We start from the raw sequence: 11,786 nt of genomic DNA, 5'->3' as shown, positions 1-11,786 counted from the left end.
TGGGTGGGGGAGGGAGAAGGGGACCAGAAAGTTGAGCGCAGGTGAAATAAATGGATGCTCCAGCTTCCTTGCCAGCCGTAACATTTAAAGCAGCACTGGCGCAGATGCCCGCATGCAAGCCTCCTTTGCGTTTCTCCTTCCCTCTCTCCTCCTGTTTTATGTCTCTTTGGAAAACGGATCTGGCTGGCTGGCCCCATCTCTGTTGCATCTCAGTAATTAATTGCAATTGTCAAACGTAGACACAGGCTGTGTCAGCTAAAGTGATGTTATCATCTTAACAGAGCCAATAGGTAAACTAAGGATTGTTTCCTAACAAGTTGTTTTCCTGTTGAAGGGATGGCTGTCTCAGTTTAAATTACAGCCTGGGAAAGTTTCAGAAATGACAACTTCAGAAATATAGAATAAATGTGTGATTGATCCCCCCCCCCCCCTTTAAAATGTGCCTTGTACTTGGGAAGCTGGAGAGAAGTGCACTTGGCGCATAAACATTCCAGCGCATGAAAGAAAATAGCAAATGTGTCTGTTAATGTCCTGTCTGTTTCAAAAGCCAGAACTAATTGCAACATTTTAGGAGGCTTCAAACAGCCCCTTCCTCTCCAGACATGAAACAGCAAGTGCCCAATTTAACTAGAGAATCAGTACCGTAAACATCACAGCCATCCTTCCAGGTGGCAGTTATCACTAAGGAGGTGTTAGGATGAGGAATGCACCCCTAGGAGGGGCGTGATGTCTGGGGAGGGTTCCCTTAACTGATGGTTGCAGGAAGGTTCTAGCTTCTTCTATGGGGCAGCTTTGGTCTCATGAGGGTAGCTGGCCCCCCCCCCCCCCCTCTTCTGATTTCAAAGCTGTGTATCTTGTGAGAAGTGTTAAATGCCCTTTTGGGGAGAGGGCGGCCTAAGGATCAGATCTTTCCGAAATGTGTGTGGGTAGCTTTGCAGCAGCTGGAAACAGAAGGGGGGTCTGATGAGATGCCGTAAAGGTGGTGCGGGGTGTGTGTGGGATGCGAGTCAGGAAGGGACTGGACAATTTTCTGAGAGGGGATGGAAGATGCCTGGTTTTCCCATGTTCTTTTACACCGAGGCTGGAAAAGGAGGCACATACACTGCCTGGCCTTGGGGACCTGGCTGTGGTATCTGGGGCTCCCCTTCCAGCTGCGACACCAGGGAAGTGTGGCGGGAAGTGGAGGACCGAGTGTCGTCCTGTCCTCAGTCCCGCCCCAGGCTGTCCGGGTGGGGGGCCCCTGTATTGCTGAGATGTCACTGGAAGTGCTGGAGGAGAATCTGTCGAACACAGAGGGAATCTTAGCAGAGCGGACTCCCAGAACCCCCTGCACCCACAGAAGCCACATGTGCCCGGACGACTTGGTGCCTCTCTAGCCTTACCAGGGCCAGCGTGCTCTGAGGCCCGGGGATTTTCCTGGGCTCTGTCCCAGGCTCCAGCCTGTGTGCATGGAGGAAGCAGGCATGGCATCCTCGCTGGCTGGTAGAGAGGAGGCCGTGGCACTGAGTCAGACCAGGACAGACACCTCGCTCTGGGGTCGCTGGTGTGGCTTCGCCTTGGCAGTGGCGGCCTCTGGACTGAAAGGCTCCTCTTGCCCAGAGCGAAACCCGCTGGAACCTTCCTCTTCTGTTGTCCGATGACACAGCCCCAGGTGAATTCAAGGTCCCTCCCCCCACAACCATGCACTTCTTTTTCTTTTCAGGGTGCCTCCCATGGCCCACCAATTCTGCAGATGTTTCCTGCAAGGGGGGCAGAAGCAGCGGCTGCTGCCAGCAGGGCTGGCCTGGGCCTTCCGCGGGCCGCCCAGCAGCCAGCAGCTGTGCCTTCTCCGAGCCACTCCAGTGGTGTCTAGATCCGGGTTTTGCTTCCTCCCGTGCTGTTGATCTAATGTGATTTAAAAACACATTTGGGATTAGAACATGTGCCTCAGATTTCCAGGCCCAGATAGCCTCCTGGATTAGGGCGTGTTACAGCCGCCGCAGAGCCGGCTCCCTTCGTGGACAGCACAGGCCAGCGGTCAGTCAGGGTGTGGGGCAGCTTGCACCCTCCACGCCCCGCCCCAGATAAAAGGGCAGAGTCCCAGTCGCCTCACGTGCTCTGATGTGAGCTGTGAGCTGTGAGCTGTGAGCTGCACAGGCAGGGCCTTGAAGTGCTGTAAGGATGGGGCCCTGTGGCGGGGCTGCCACAGCAGAACTCATCAAAGTGAGGAGACCAGGAGCGCGGCCTCCCCCGCGGTTTACACTGTGCGGCAACCGTGGCCGCGTAGCCTTTTGGAAAGCGCCCAGGGCGATGGGAAGTGACCCTCCAGGGCTTCAGGCTGTCCTCACTGCCAGCCGCTGACACACGGCCCACTGGCTGGGGAACGCCACTCAGGGGAGGGCTGCTGCAGTCCGGCCAGCTTCCGGAGGACAGTGGTGACAGCGTGGTTCCCACACAGCGTCTGGACAGAGAAGGAAGGAGGACGGCGCTGGCATTACTGAGCGCCTGTGATTGTGGTGGTTGGCGCTGTAGAGGCCTGTGATGACGTTTGAGCGTCATGATGAGGCTGTGAGTGTAATCGAGACACCCCTGGCTCACAGGTGGCCCAGAGGGCACACATCTTGCTCAGGGTTTCTGGGAGGGTCCCCGTGAGCTGCCCGCAGTGAGCTGCCAGCGGTGAGCTGGCCGCGTCTGCCCCACCGCAGAGCTTCCTCTGCCCCGCATGGCCACACAGAAAGCACTGGGAAGACCGTCTTCGTTCTTGTGTTCCACAACTTTTACCAGTATCTTCCGTGTCCCAGCGCTGTTTCCGGTCCTGGGGAGAAAGTGGGCCACAGGAGAGCGGAAGCAAGCCCCGTTCGTTCTGGAACTGGCATTTCACGGGGGTGAGGGGAATGGCAAACCCACACGTCTTTCTTTGTGCCTCTGTCAGTGTGGCTGCTAGGAAATTTAAAGGTACACTGGCGACTCACATTTTATACCCGCTGGACAGGGCTCCCGCAGATCAGTACTTTTAAGCTCCAACATGAGTCACCTGGGGATGTTGTTAACATGCAGGCTCTGATTCAGCACGACTGGGAGGGGCGGGGGATGCTGACACTGCAGGTCCCAGGGCCTCACTGTGAGGGGCAGGGGCGTAGAGCGTAATCAGTGCGCACACACGAGTTACCTAAAGTCAAATGACCAGGGAACTCCTCTCTGTGGAAAGGATGTAAATGAAGTGAAGGAGGAAGGTCCTCCCAGGTGAAGAGCTGGGTGGAGAGGTTTTCAAATCGAGGGGACAGCAAGTGCAAAGGCCCTGGGGTAGAAATGAGCCTCAAGGATTTCCAAAGTGTTCTTTTATTATCCCCAAAGCTCGGGCTTGGTAGCTGGACAAGCCTGGGTTCAATTCCTGGCTTTGTCACGTTCTAGTTGGATGGTCTTGGTTGGATTACAGCTTCAGTTTACCTGAGGGTAATTCCTTCCTTGCAGGATTGTTGGGAGGAATAAATGAAATAATACAAGTGAATATATTTTCTAGGCAAAACGTGGGTTCTAGAGCAGAAATCCAAATAGGCCCAAACTGGGTTTTTCCATTTCTCAGTCTTGTTGGTCTCATCTGCTTTACCTGCTATCTCAGCTGTGAGAATGTTCACGGAATGTTTCCTTACCCGGTGTTTTGGGAAAAGCCTAATCATGACTGGCTTTGCAATCTGCGTCAGCTTAACCTTTTACACCAGGGGTCGCCGAGGGCCGTGGGGAGCCTGCAAATGAGGGAAATGAACCAGGTGGGGAGAAATGGGGTGAATGTGTTCTGTAAAGGGGTGCCCACTGCTTGCTTCCCAGCTACTCTTCTCCATGCTCAGAGGTGGCGTCAGGGTTACCTGGTCTCCCATTTGGTAAGAAAGTGGAAATTAGGTTTTAATGTGAAATCTCCTGCTTTTGAATGCTGGCAACAGAGTGAAATTTCTTAAAAGTGCTGTGTGGGCCAGCACTGGGAGGCACGCGGAACCCATCTGTGGGCTGGATACCGCAGCTGCTCCCGTTCCCAACCTCTGCTTCCAGCCATGTCGGAGACGGCTAGTGTGCCCAGCCCCTTGCCCCTGCCAGGACCCTGCTTCCGGGCTACTTCAGTGTCCATTCCCCTCCCTGTCTCCGGGCTTCACAGCCTGGGGCAGAGGTGGTGGCCGCAACCCAAGGGGGCTGGTTGGAAACGGACATCGAGGCAGAACAGGGCCGCTCCCAAACACATTTCCCGCTTCTTCCCAGTGAGCGTTTTCTGGAAGGTGGGAAATTCTCTTGTGTTCACTCACTAATTGTGAGTGCCCGGATCTGATCCATGCGGATAAGTTGCGCTTATAGGCTCTGGTCAGAAAAGTTGGGTTCTAGGCTGTGTTCTGCCACCTACCAGTTCTACTGGACGTCAGGTTACTTAAATCAATCAATCTCTCTCTCTCTCTCTCTCTCTCTCTCTCTCTCTCTTGCTCTCATCTTTGTTTCTTAGATGATGAGGCTAGATCAGGGGTGGGCAAACCTTTTGACTCGAGGGCCACAATGGGTTCTTAAACTGGACCGGAGGGCCGGAACAAAAGCATGGATGGAGTGTTTGTGTGAACTAATATAAATTCAAAGTAAACATCATTACATAAAAGGGTACGGTCTTTTTTTTTTTTAGTTTTATTCATTTCAAACGGGCCGGATCCAGCCCATGGGCCGTAGTTTGCCCACGGCTGGGCTAGATCATCTCCATAGGGCCTGCCCATTTGTTCACTCACTAAAATATTTTGGTTCTAGAACAGATTTCTTTATTGCTCAGAGGAAGAAAAGGGTAGAATAGAAGCAACATTGTTTGCAGCATGATTTCGTGACACTGGACAAGCTACTTAATGTCACCAAGCCTCGATTTCCTCATCTGCATAATGGGCTTCCTGATACTTCCAAGGGATTATGTGAGGATGAAATAAAATGGTATCCATGGTACCCACAGAGTTTGTGACAGCCAGTTTTCCTCTCCCCTTCTTTTCTCTCTCCCAGTTTTTCTTTTTCCGTTGCTTTCTCTTCATTTCCTTCCTTTTATTTTATCAGTCCTGAAGGTCCCGAAGAGAAAGCTGTAATGCATTTTTCCATTTGAATGTAGTCTTTTATTTCCAGATTATGTCTGAATGAGGGACTTCAAACCCTGAAGCATCTCTTAAGTAGCTCTCCAGAGAATAATCAAAGCCGGTTCCAGAATTTGGTCTCTTGTAACTTGAGCAGAAGGAGGAGAGGAGTCAGCGGGGCTGTCCAGCGCGGGTGAGCTGTGGGCGGCAGGCCCGGCAGCAGGAGTGCGTGCTGCCCGGGACAGGGCGGCTTGCCCTCATCGTCTGCGGAGCTGAAGCAACTGCGAACGCAGGGCTGGTCAGGAAGGCCCGGGAACTCCTGTGACAGAGGCTGCTCCCACTGTCCCGGGCCATCACAGCACAACTCACTCTTAGTCTAACTTCCAGTCGGGTCAGGAGGGAGGCCTGGAGACGGGTGAAGGGCCGATTGCTAGGCCACATGTCAGAAGGTGTCCAAGGCTTTGGTCTCACATGATGGACGGGGATGCTGGCTCCGCACCTGCCGAACCTCCGCCAGTTATGGCAACCCCTCGATTTCACTGGTTTCTGTGGTTTAACAAGCGCCTCTCTCACTGTCTTGGGAATTTCACTCTGAAATTATAACTCGCTGAGGGAACCTTTCAGCCCAGTTTGCCGTTAATTAAAAGCAGGCTGTTGAATTTTTTTTTTTTTAACACTTACCAGTTAGGATTACCTTCTTTTAAATTTTTTTTCGACCTTTACTTAGATATAAACATCTGTTTACAGGGAAACAAGGCAACACATGCAGGCTGTAAATGCTAGAGATTGAACTGAAACTGTTATAAACAAGAAAGGTAATTTATTGGCTTATGTAATTAGGAAGACTTAGGGGGTAATTGGCATCAGGAAAAGCTGAATCCAGGGGCTCCAATGGCGTCCCCAGGTCTCCCCCTTCCCGTTCTCTGCCGCGTCGGTCCCTGCCTTGCTTCGTTCTCAGATAGGCGGTGTCACCACATTTTAGGCAAGATGGTCAGCAGCAACCCTGATAAGCATGTGTATGTTTATCAATTTATGGGAAGTGATTTTCCTTAAGAGCTTCTGTAAGAAACTCCTGCAGACGCCGTGGCCCCGCTGGTCATGTGCCCCTCCCCACAGCAGTCCTTGTGCAGCGTCCAGTCAGGCTGGCGAGGTGGCCACCCCTCGGCTTGGGGGGTGGTGGGAGCCGGGGAGCAGGGTGAGTCCCATTGGATCCGTAAGGAATAGTTTCCCTGCAGAGAATGTGGGGTGCAGGGATTCTGTTGCTAGAAGTGGGGGCCAGTAAACCACGCCTGTTAAGCATATAGACCAGCCGTGGGCAAACTACGGCCCGCGGGCCGGATTCGGCCCGTTTGAAATGAATAAAACTAAAAAAAAAAAAGACCGTACCCTTTTATGTAATGATGTTTACTTTGAATTTATATTAGTTCACACAAACACTCCATCCATGCTTTTGTTCCGGCCCTCCGGTCCAGTTTAAGAACCCATTGTGGCCCTCGAGTCAAAAAGTTTGCCCACCCCTGATATAGACCCACGCTGGGCCAGGTGAGGCCCAGGGTCCCTCTCAGTATTTTAACCCAGGAAGGGGAGCAAAGGGTTAATTTGGGAGGCTCAGTGCCTTTGTCTTAGCCATTCATTTATTCGCTTGTTGCGCATGTATTGATTGTTACCGACTTGCTGGGTCAGACGTGCATCAGCCATGGCCAGTGATCTGCAGGAGCTCCTGGAGCAGAGAAATGGACAAGCCCCTGATTCCATTTCACTAAAGTCCCGACAAAGTGGGATTCACTCCAGGAATGGATGGATGGTTCAATCTTAGAAAAATCTAATAACTTGACTTATTCTTAATATGGACAAATGAGAAAATCCTCGGATTTGTTTTATGGATGCTAAAAAGACATCTGATCAAATTAAATATCTATTCCTGATTTTAAGTACAACCCGTGATAAAACAGGGTCATTCCCAAACCCAGCATCGTGTTTAGTGGTGTAACACTAGACACACCCCCACAACTCCAGACCCAGAACAGAAGCCCACGGTCATCACTGTTATTTACTGTTGCTCGGGAATGAATAAATGATACAATTGGATATGGAAAAGAAGAAGAAAGTGGGAGGTAGAATTATCACCATTTGCCAGTAAGTTACTCTCTTTTTTTGAAAACTTAAGTAAACAATGACGCTATTAGGAACGATAATAGGATTTATTAAGGCAAGGAAATTAATATGCAAATCTACAATTTTCCTATATGCCTACACCAGCATTTTTGAAAATATAATGAGAGACAATATTCTATTTATAGAATCAACCCAAGAGACAAAATAACTAGGAATAAATTTAGCAAAAATTGCAAGGGACTTGTAAGAACAAAATTTTAATACTTTACTGAGGGGCAATAAAAAGAGACGAGTAAATGGAGAGAGACCTCTTTCTCTAGGACAGTATTTCTTTCTTTCCACCCGTCTGCCATCCCCTCTCCCCTGCCCTTCCTACTGGAGTTCTTTGCTGTTAGATTGAGATCAGTCCAGTGTGTCTAACAAAAGTGTGAAAATATTAATTCTGTGAACATGGCCCAAGAGTTGGACTTCATTCTTAGGATTCCCTTACTTCCCACATTTTGTTTGATTGAAGAGAGGATGGTAAGACAATCGTTTTATGGTTCTGATTCAAAAACAGTATTATAAATACTTGGTGGGGGGTGTTGCCTGATTTATATCCCAGATTTAGGGGTGGTCGGACTGTGCCCAGGTGTGGATTAACAGCTGAGTTGGTGTAAATTTAGATGCACTCCTGTTGTTACAAAACAAAAAACAAACAAACCAGGGGCAAGTGATGGTTATTTTTAATGCACCAGAAAGATGAGGATTTGGATCTGAATGAATAACAGTATCAGCTGTGGCAACAGGATCGGGCTGGCAACAGCAGGAGCAGTGGCAACAGCAGCAGTGGTAACACAGTAGTGGTGGCAGCGGTAGCTGTGGTGGTAACAGCGGTGGCCGCGGTAACAATAGTGGCGGCAACAGTGGCTGCAGAAGCAGTGGCAGTGGCGATCACAGTCGCGGTGGCGGCAGCAACAGTGGTGACAGAAGCTGCAGGAACCGTAGCGGCGGTGGTAGCGGCGGTGGTAGCGGCGGTGACAACAGAAGCGCCGTAGACACACATTGTACTTGCGTCTGCCAGGCTCTGTTCCAAATGGCAGATCCATCCAGTCTTCACAGGCACTTGGTGAGGCAGGTACTGTTTTGCCCACGTTTTACAGATGATGAAATTAAATGATGGCACAAGGAGGCCCGAATGTGGAGTTGGGGTTCACACCCAGGGATTGGCCCCAAACATACGCAGGCCCTTTATTTGTCCGGGGCTCTTTCCCTCCCCTCCGTCTTGTCCTCCAGCCTCCCGGGGAGGGGGCGGGAGCTTCAGGGTGGCCTCAGCTTTCCCTCTGCAGCTTTGAGGCCCTGCATCAGACTGGTGGGCAGGCCCACCACCCAGTTCCCTGAGGGCTCTTGTCCCAACACAAGGGCTTCCTTTCTGCCCTTCGACCAAGTTCATCCCCACATTAGGGCCTTTTTATTCCCTGTGTCCCTTCCTGGGACACTCTGCCCCATCCTCGGCTGCAGGTCTCCTCACCTCCCCTTCAGGTGGCGGCTCAGATCTGAGCTCAGAGACCTTCCCAGCCCCTAATGTGCTTGTCCGCGCGGCATTTCTTCCTCGGCTCCTCTTGCCCTCACTAGAGGGCAGACTGCGTGGGACCAGGGGTCTTGTCCATCGTCTTTGTTGCCAGTATTTGGCACACAGTAGGCACTCAGTAACGGTTAACTAATCACTAACTATGAATGAATGAATGAATGAATGAAAGGAGTGCATTGTGTGTGTTAAGTTGTCTTCCGAAACCGTCTGAAAAGAAATAACACCTCTTTTGGTAACTCTGGCTGAGAATTGTTCTGATGTCTTTCTCACACTATTTTTGCAAGATTATTTTGGGTGTAAGAAAGAGAAACCCACTCAGACCAGCTGTGGGTTAGACAGTCTCCCCAAAAGTTGCCTTCAGCACACGGCATTGGCCCAGTTATGCCGCACAGCAGCCTGGCGCGGCCCATACCTCCTTATCCCCTTTTAACAAATAAAGAGAACGCCATCTCCGAAGGGCGAGCGGCAGTCCCCGGGTCACCTACAGGCTGTCACGAGCCAGGTGTCTTTTCGCTGCGACACGTGGCTTTTGGTTTCTGGCCTTTTCGTTGCTGTCACTGCCAAAGTGTTAGGAGAGCCTGGGTTATTCCCGATTGGCTGTTGGGCTCCAAGAGCAGTTGGGATTATATGTCTCTAAATGCATGATTAAAATCGCATAATTGCCATTTAATAATCAAATCATCCCACGGAGGCCCTCTGCTTGATTTGTGACTCCCCGAGGCGTATGCACACCTTTCCCTGTGCCTTCGGGGGAAGCCTTCTGTGAGGGTCAGAGGTCTGGGTGCCTCAGGAGCTGAGGAAGGAACGAAACATTCACGTCAAACTCCCTGAGCGCGTCTACCATAGGGCGCTGGGGATGTTTGGAGCTTTGTGGTATTTTGAACAATAAAGCTGAGCCTGGAACCAGGAATGAAGGGTTGGAGTCCGCGTCCCGGTCTACCTTGCTTTGTGTGCATAGGTGAGTATGTAGCCTGCCAGCCCTGATCCCTCTTCTCCACGGTGGGAAAACAGCCTCCCGTCACGGCACAGGGACGGCCAGGACAGGCTGACGGGATGCGCTGGCACCTGCTTTGCCTACCCCGGTTGCGTGTTACTAATCCCTGCACGTTTGCGCGAATCCCCCTGGTAATTGGTTTTCTGGAATGCTGCACTCCAGGGACACCTGAGATGCAGGACGAGCGCTCTCATCATAAAGTCAGATTAAGAAGTTTAATTTACAGAAACATCAGAGACCGTGAGTATCACACCCTGTGAGGCCGCCTGCATGAAGATGCCAGGATTCCGGAGACCCCGTCTGTGTACTCTTCTACTTGACACCGGGCGCTGCTGCGTCTGCTTTTACCCTGAAACACGTGGACGCTCCAGGGCACATTTGCTGTTAGGATTGCCCTGCAGTTGATGAGCTTTGGAGGGGACCAGAGACTCTCTCATTTGTTCTAATTGGCCCGCCCTCCCTTCTCACGTGCTCCCGGTCAGTGCTGCCGGGTCAGCATATTCACGTCCCCCCTCTGGCTGCCTGGCTGCCTACTCTGTGTGCAGCGTGATGGCCCCGAGATAACCCGTCCTGGTCTCCAGAACCTCTGACCTTGCTCCATTATGTGCACCGGGAATTAAGGCTGCAGATGGAATTAGATTGCTAACGGCTGACCCTGAGACTGGGATAATCCGGGATCATCTCCTGGGCCCTGTAATCACAGGCTCCTCTTTAATGGAAGAGGGAGGCCGGGGAGCTGGAACCAGAGGGATGGCGGCAGGAGAGGGGCTCCGCCCGCTGTCCTGGCTTTGAAGATGGAGAGAGGGGCCAGGAGCCAAGGAATCCAGGCCGCCCTGGAAGCTGGAAAAGGAAAGGAAAGGATTCTTCCTCAGAGCCTCCGAAAGGCAGCCCTGTGGACCTGCCCTCGCCTGTGGGCCTCTGGGCAGGGCTCAGAGCTGCTGTGGGCCTCCTGCAGGAGCAGCCCTCCTCCCCCTAGCAGGCACCTGCTCTGTCCTTCCCTCCCTGCTTCTCTCTTCCTGGAGAAGAGCCCCTCCCGGGTGCTGCTGGTCTCCTGCCAAAGGCCACATGCATATGAATGCCCAGCATCTGCAGATGGTCACCATGCTGGTTGGGGTAAAACCCAACTTCTGCCGCCAAGGAACCCAACATACAGCGGCTTCCATAAGATCCATGGCTTCTCTCCTGTGCGATGACATCCGCATTCACAGCCGAGTGCTGCGAGGAGGCGGCCAGGTGGGAGCACCCTGAGCGCTGCGTGGAGGTGGCCAGGTGGGAGCACCCCTAGTGCTGCATGGAGGCTGCCAGGTGGGATCACCCTGAGCTGGAGCACCCCGAATGCTGCGTGGAGGTGGCCGGGCGGGAGCACCCCAGCGCTGCATGGAGGCGATTGGTTGCCTCCCACATTTGCCTTGGTCGGGGCACAGGGGATGGAACCTGCAACTGAAGTGCATACCCTTGCCTGGGAATCGAACCTCGACCTTTCGGTGTGCTAGTCTGCGCTCTAACCACTGAGAAAACTGGCCAGGGCTCACATTCCTACTCTAAGTTTTCCAATGGCTTCTTGTCCACCTACAAAAAAATTTTTGTCTTGACCACGGTCTACAAGGCCCTACAGCAGCGGTTCTCAACCTGTGGGTCTCGACCCCTTTGGCGGTCGAACGACCCTTTCACAGGGGTCGCCTAAGACCATCCTGCATATCAGATATTTACATTACGATTCATAACTGTAGCAACATTACAGTTATGAAGTAGCAACGAAAATAATTTTATGGTTGGGTCACAACATGAGGAACTGTATTTAAAGGGCCAGAAGGTTGAGAACCACTGCCCTATAGGATCTGGCTCTGCCCACCTCTTCACCACACTCACTTGCCTTCTTCTCTTTGCTTCTCTGCTGAGCCCCCTGCTCCTGCTGGACCCAGGAAGCAAGCCTGGCCTGCTCAGGGCCTGTGCACTTGTTGCTCCCTCCGCCTGTGCTGCTGTTTTCTTAGACAACTGCACAGCTGGCGCCCTCCCTTCAATTCAAGCCTCTGCTCAACCATATCCCCTC

The 11,786-nt window shown here is 52.1% G+C and overlaps 1 protein-coding gene across 1 annotated transcript in view; it reads left to right on the top strand.

The window, feature by feature from the left end:
• Positions 1 to 11,786, top strand: part of HS3ST4 (heparan sulfate (glucosamine) 3-O-sulfotransferase 4) — a 359,581-nt gene that overhangs the window by 747 nt on the left and 347,048 nt on the right. The window lies entirely within an intron of this gene.

Source organism: Myotis brandtii, unplaced genomic scaffold, assembly GCF_000412655.1.
Source record: "Myotis brandtii unplaced genomic scaffold, ASM41265v1 scaffold158, whole genome shotgun sequence".
In the NCBI taxonomy this organism is placed as follows: Eukaryota; Metazoa; Chordata; class Mammalia; order Chiroptera; family Vespertilionidae; genus Myotis; species Myotis brandtii.
This window is presented reverse-complemented; position numbering and strand designations above follow the sequence as displayed.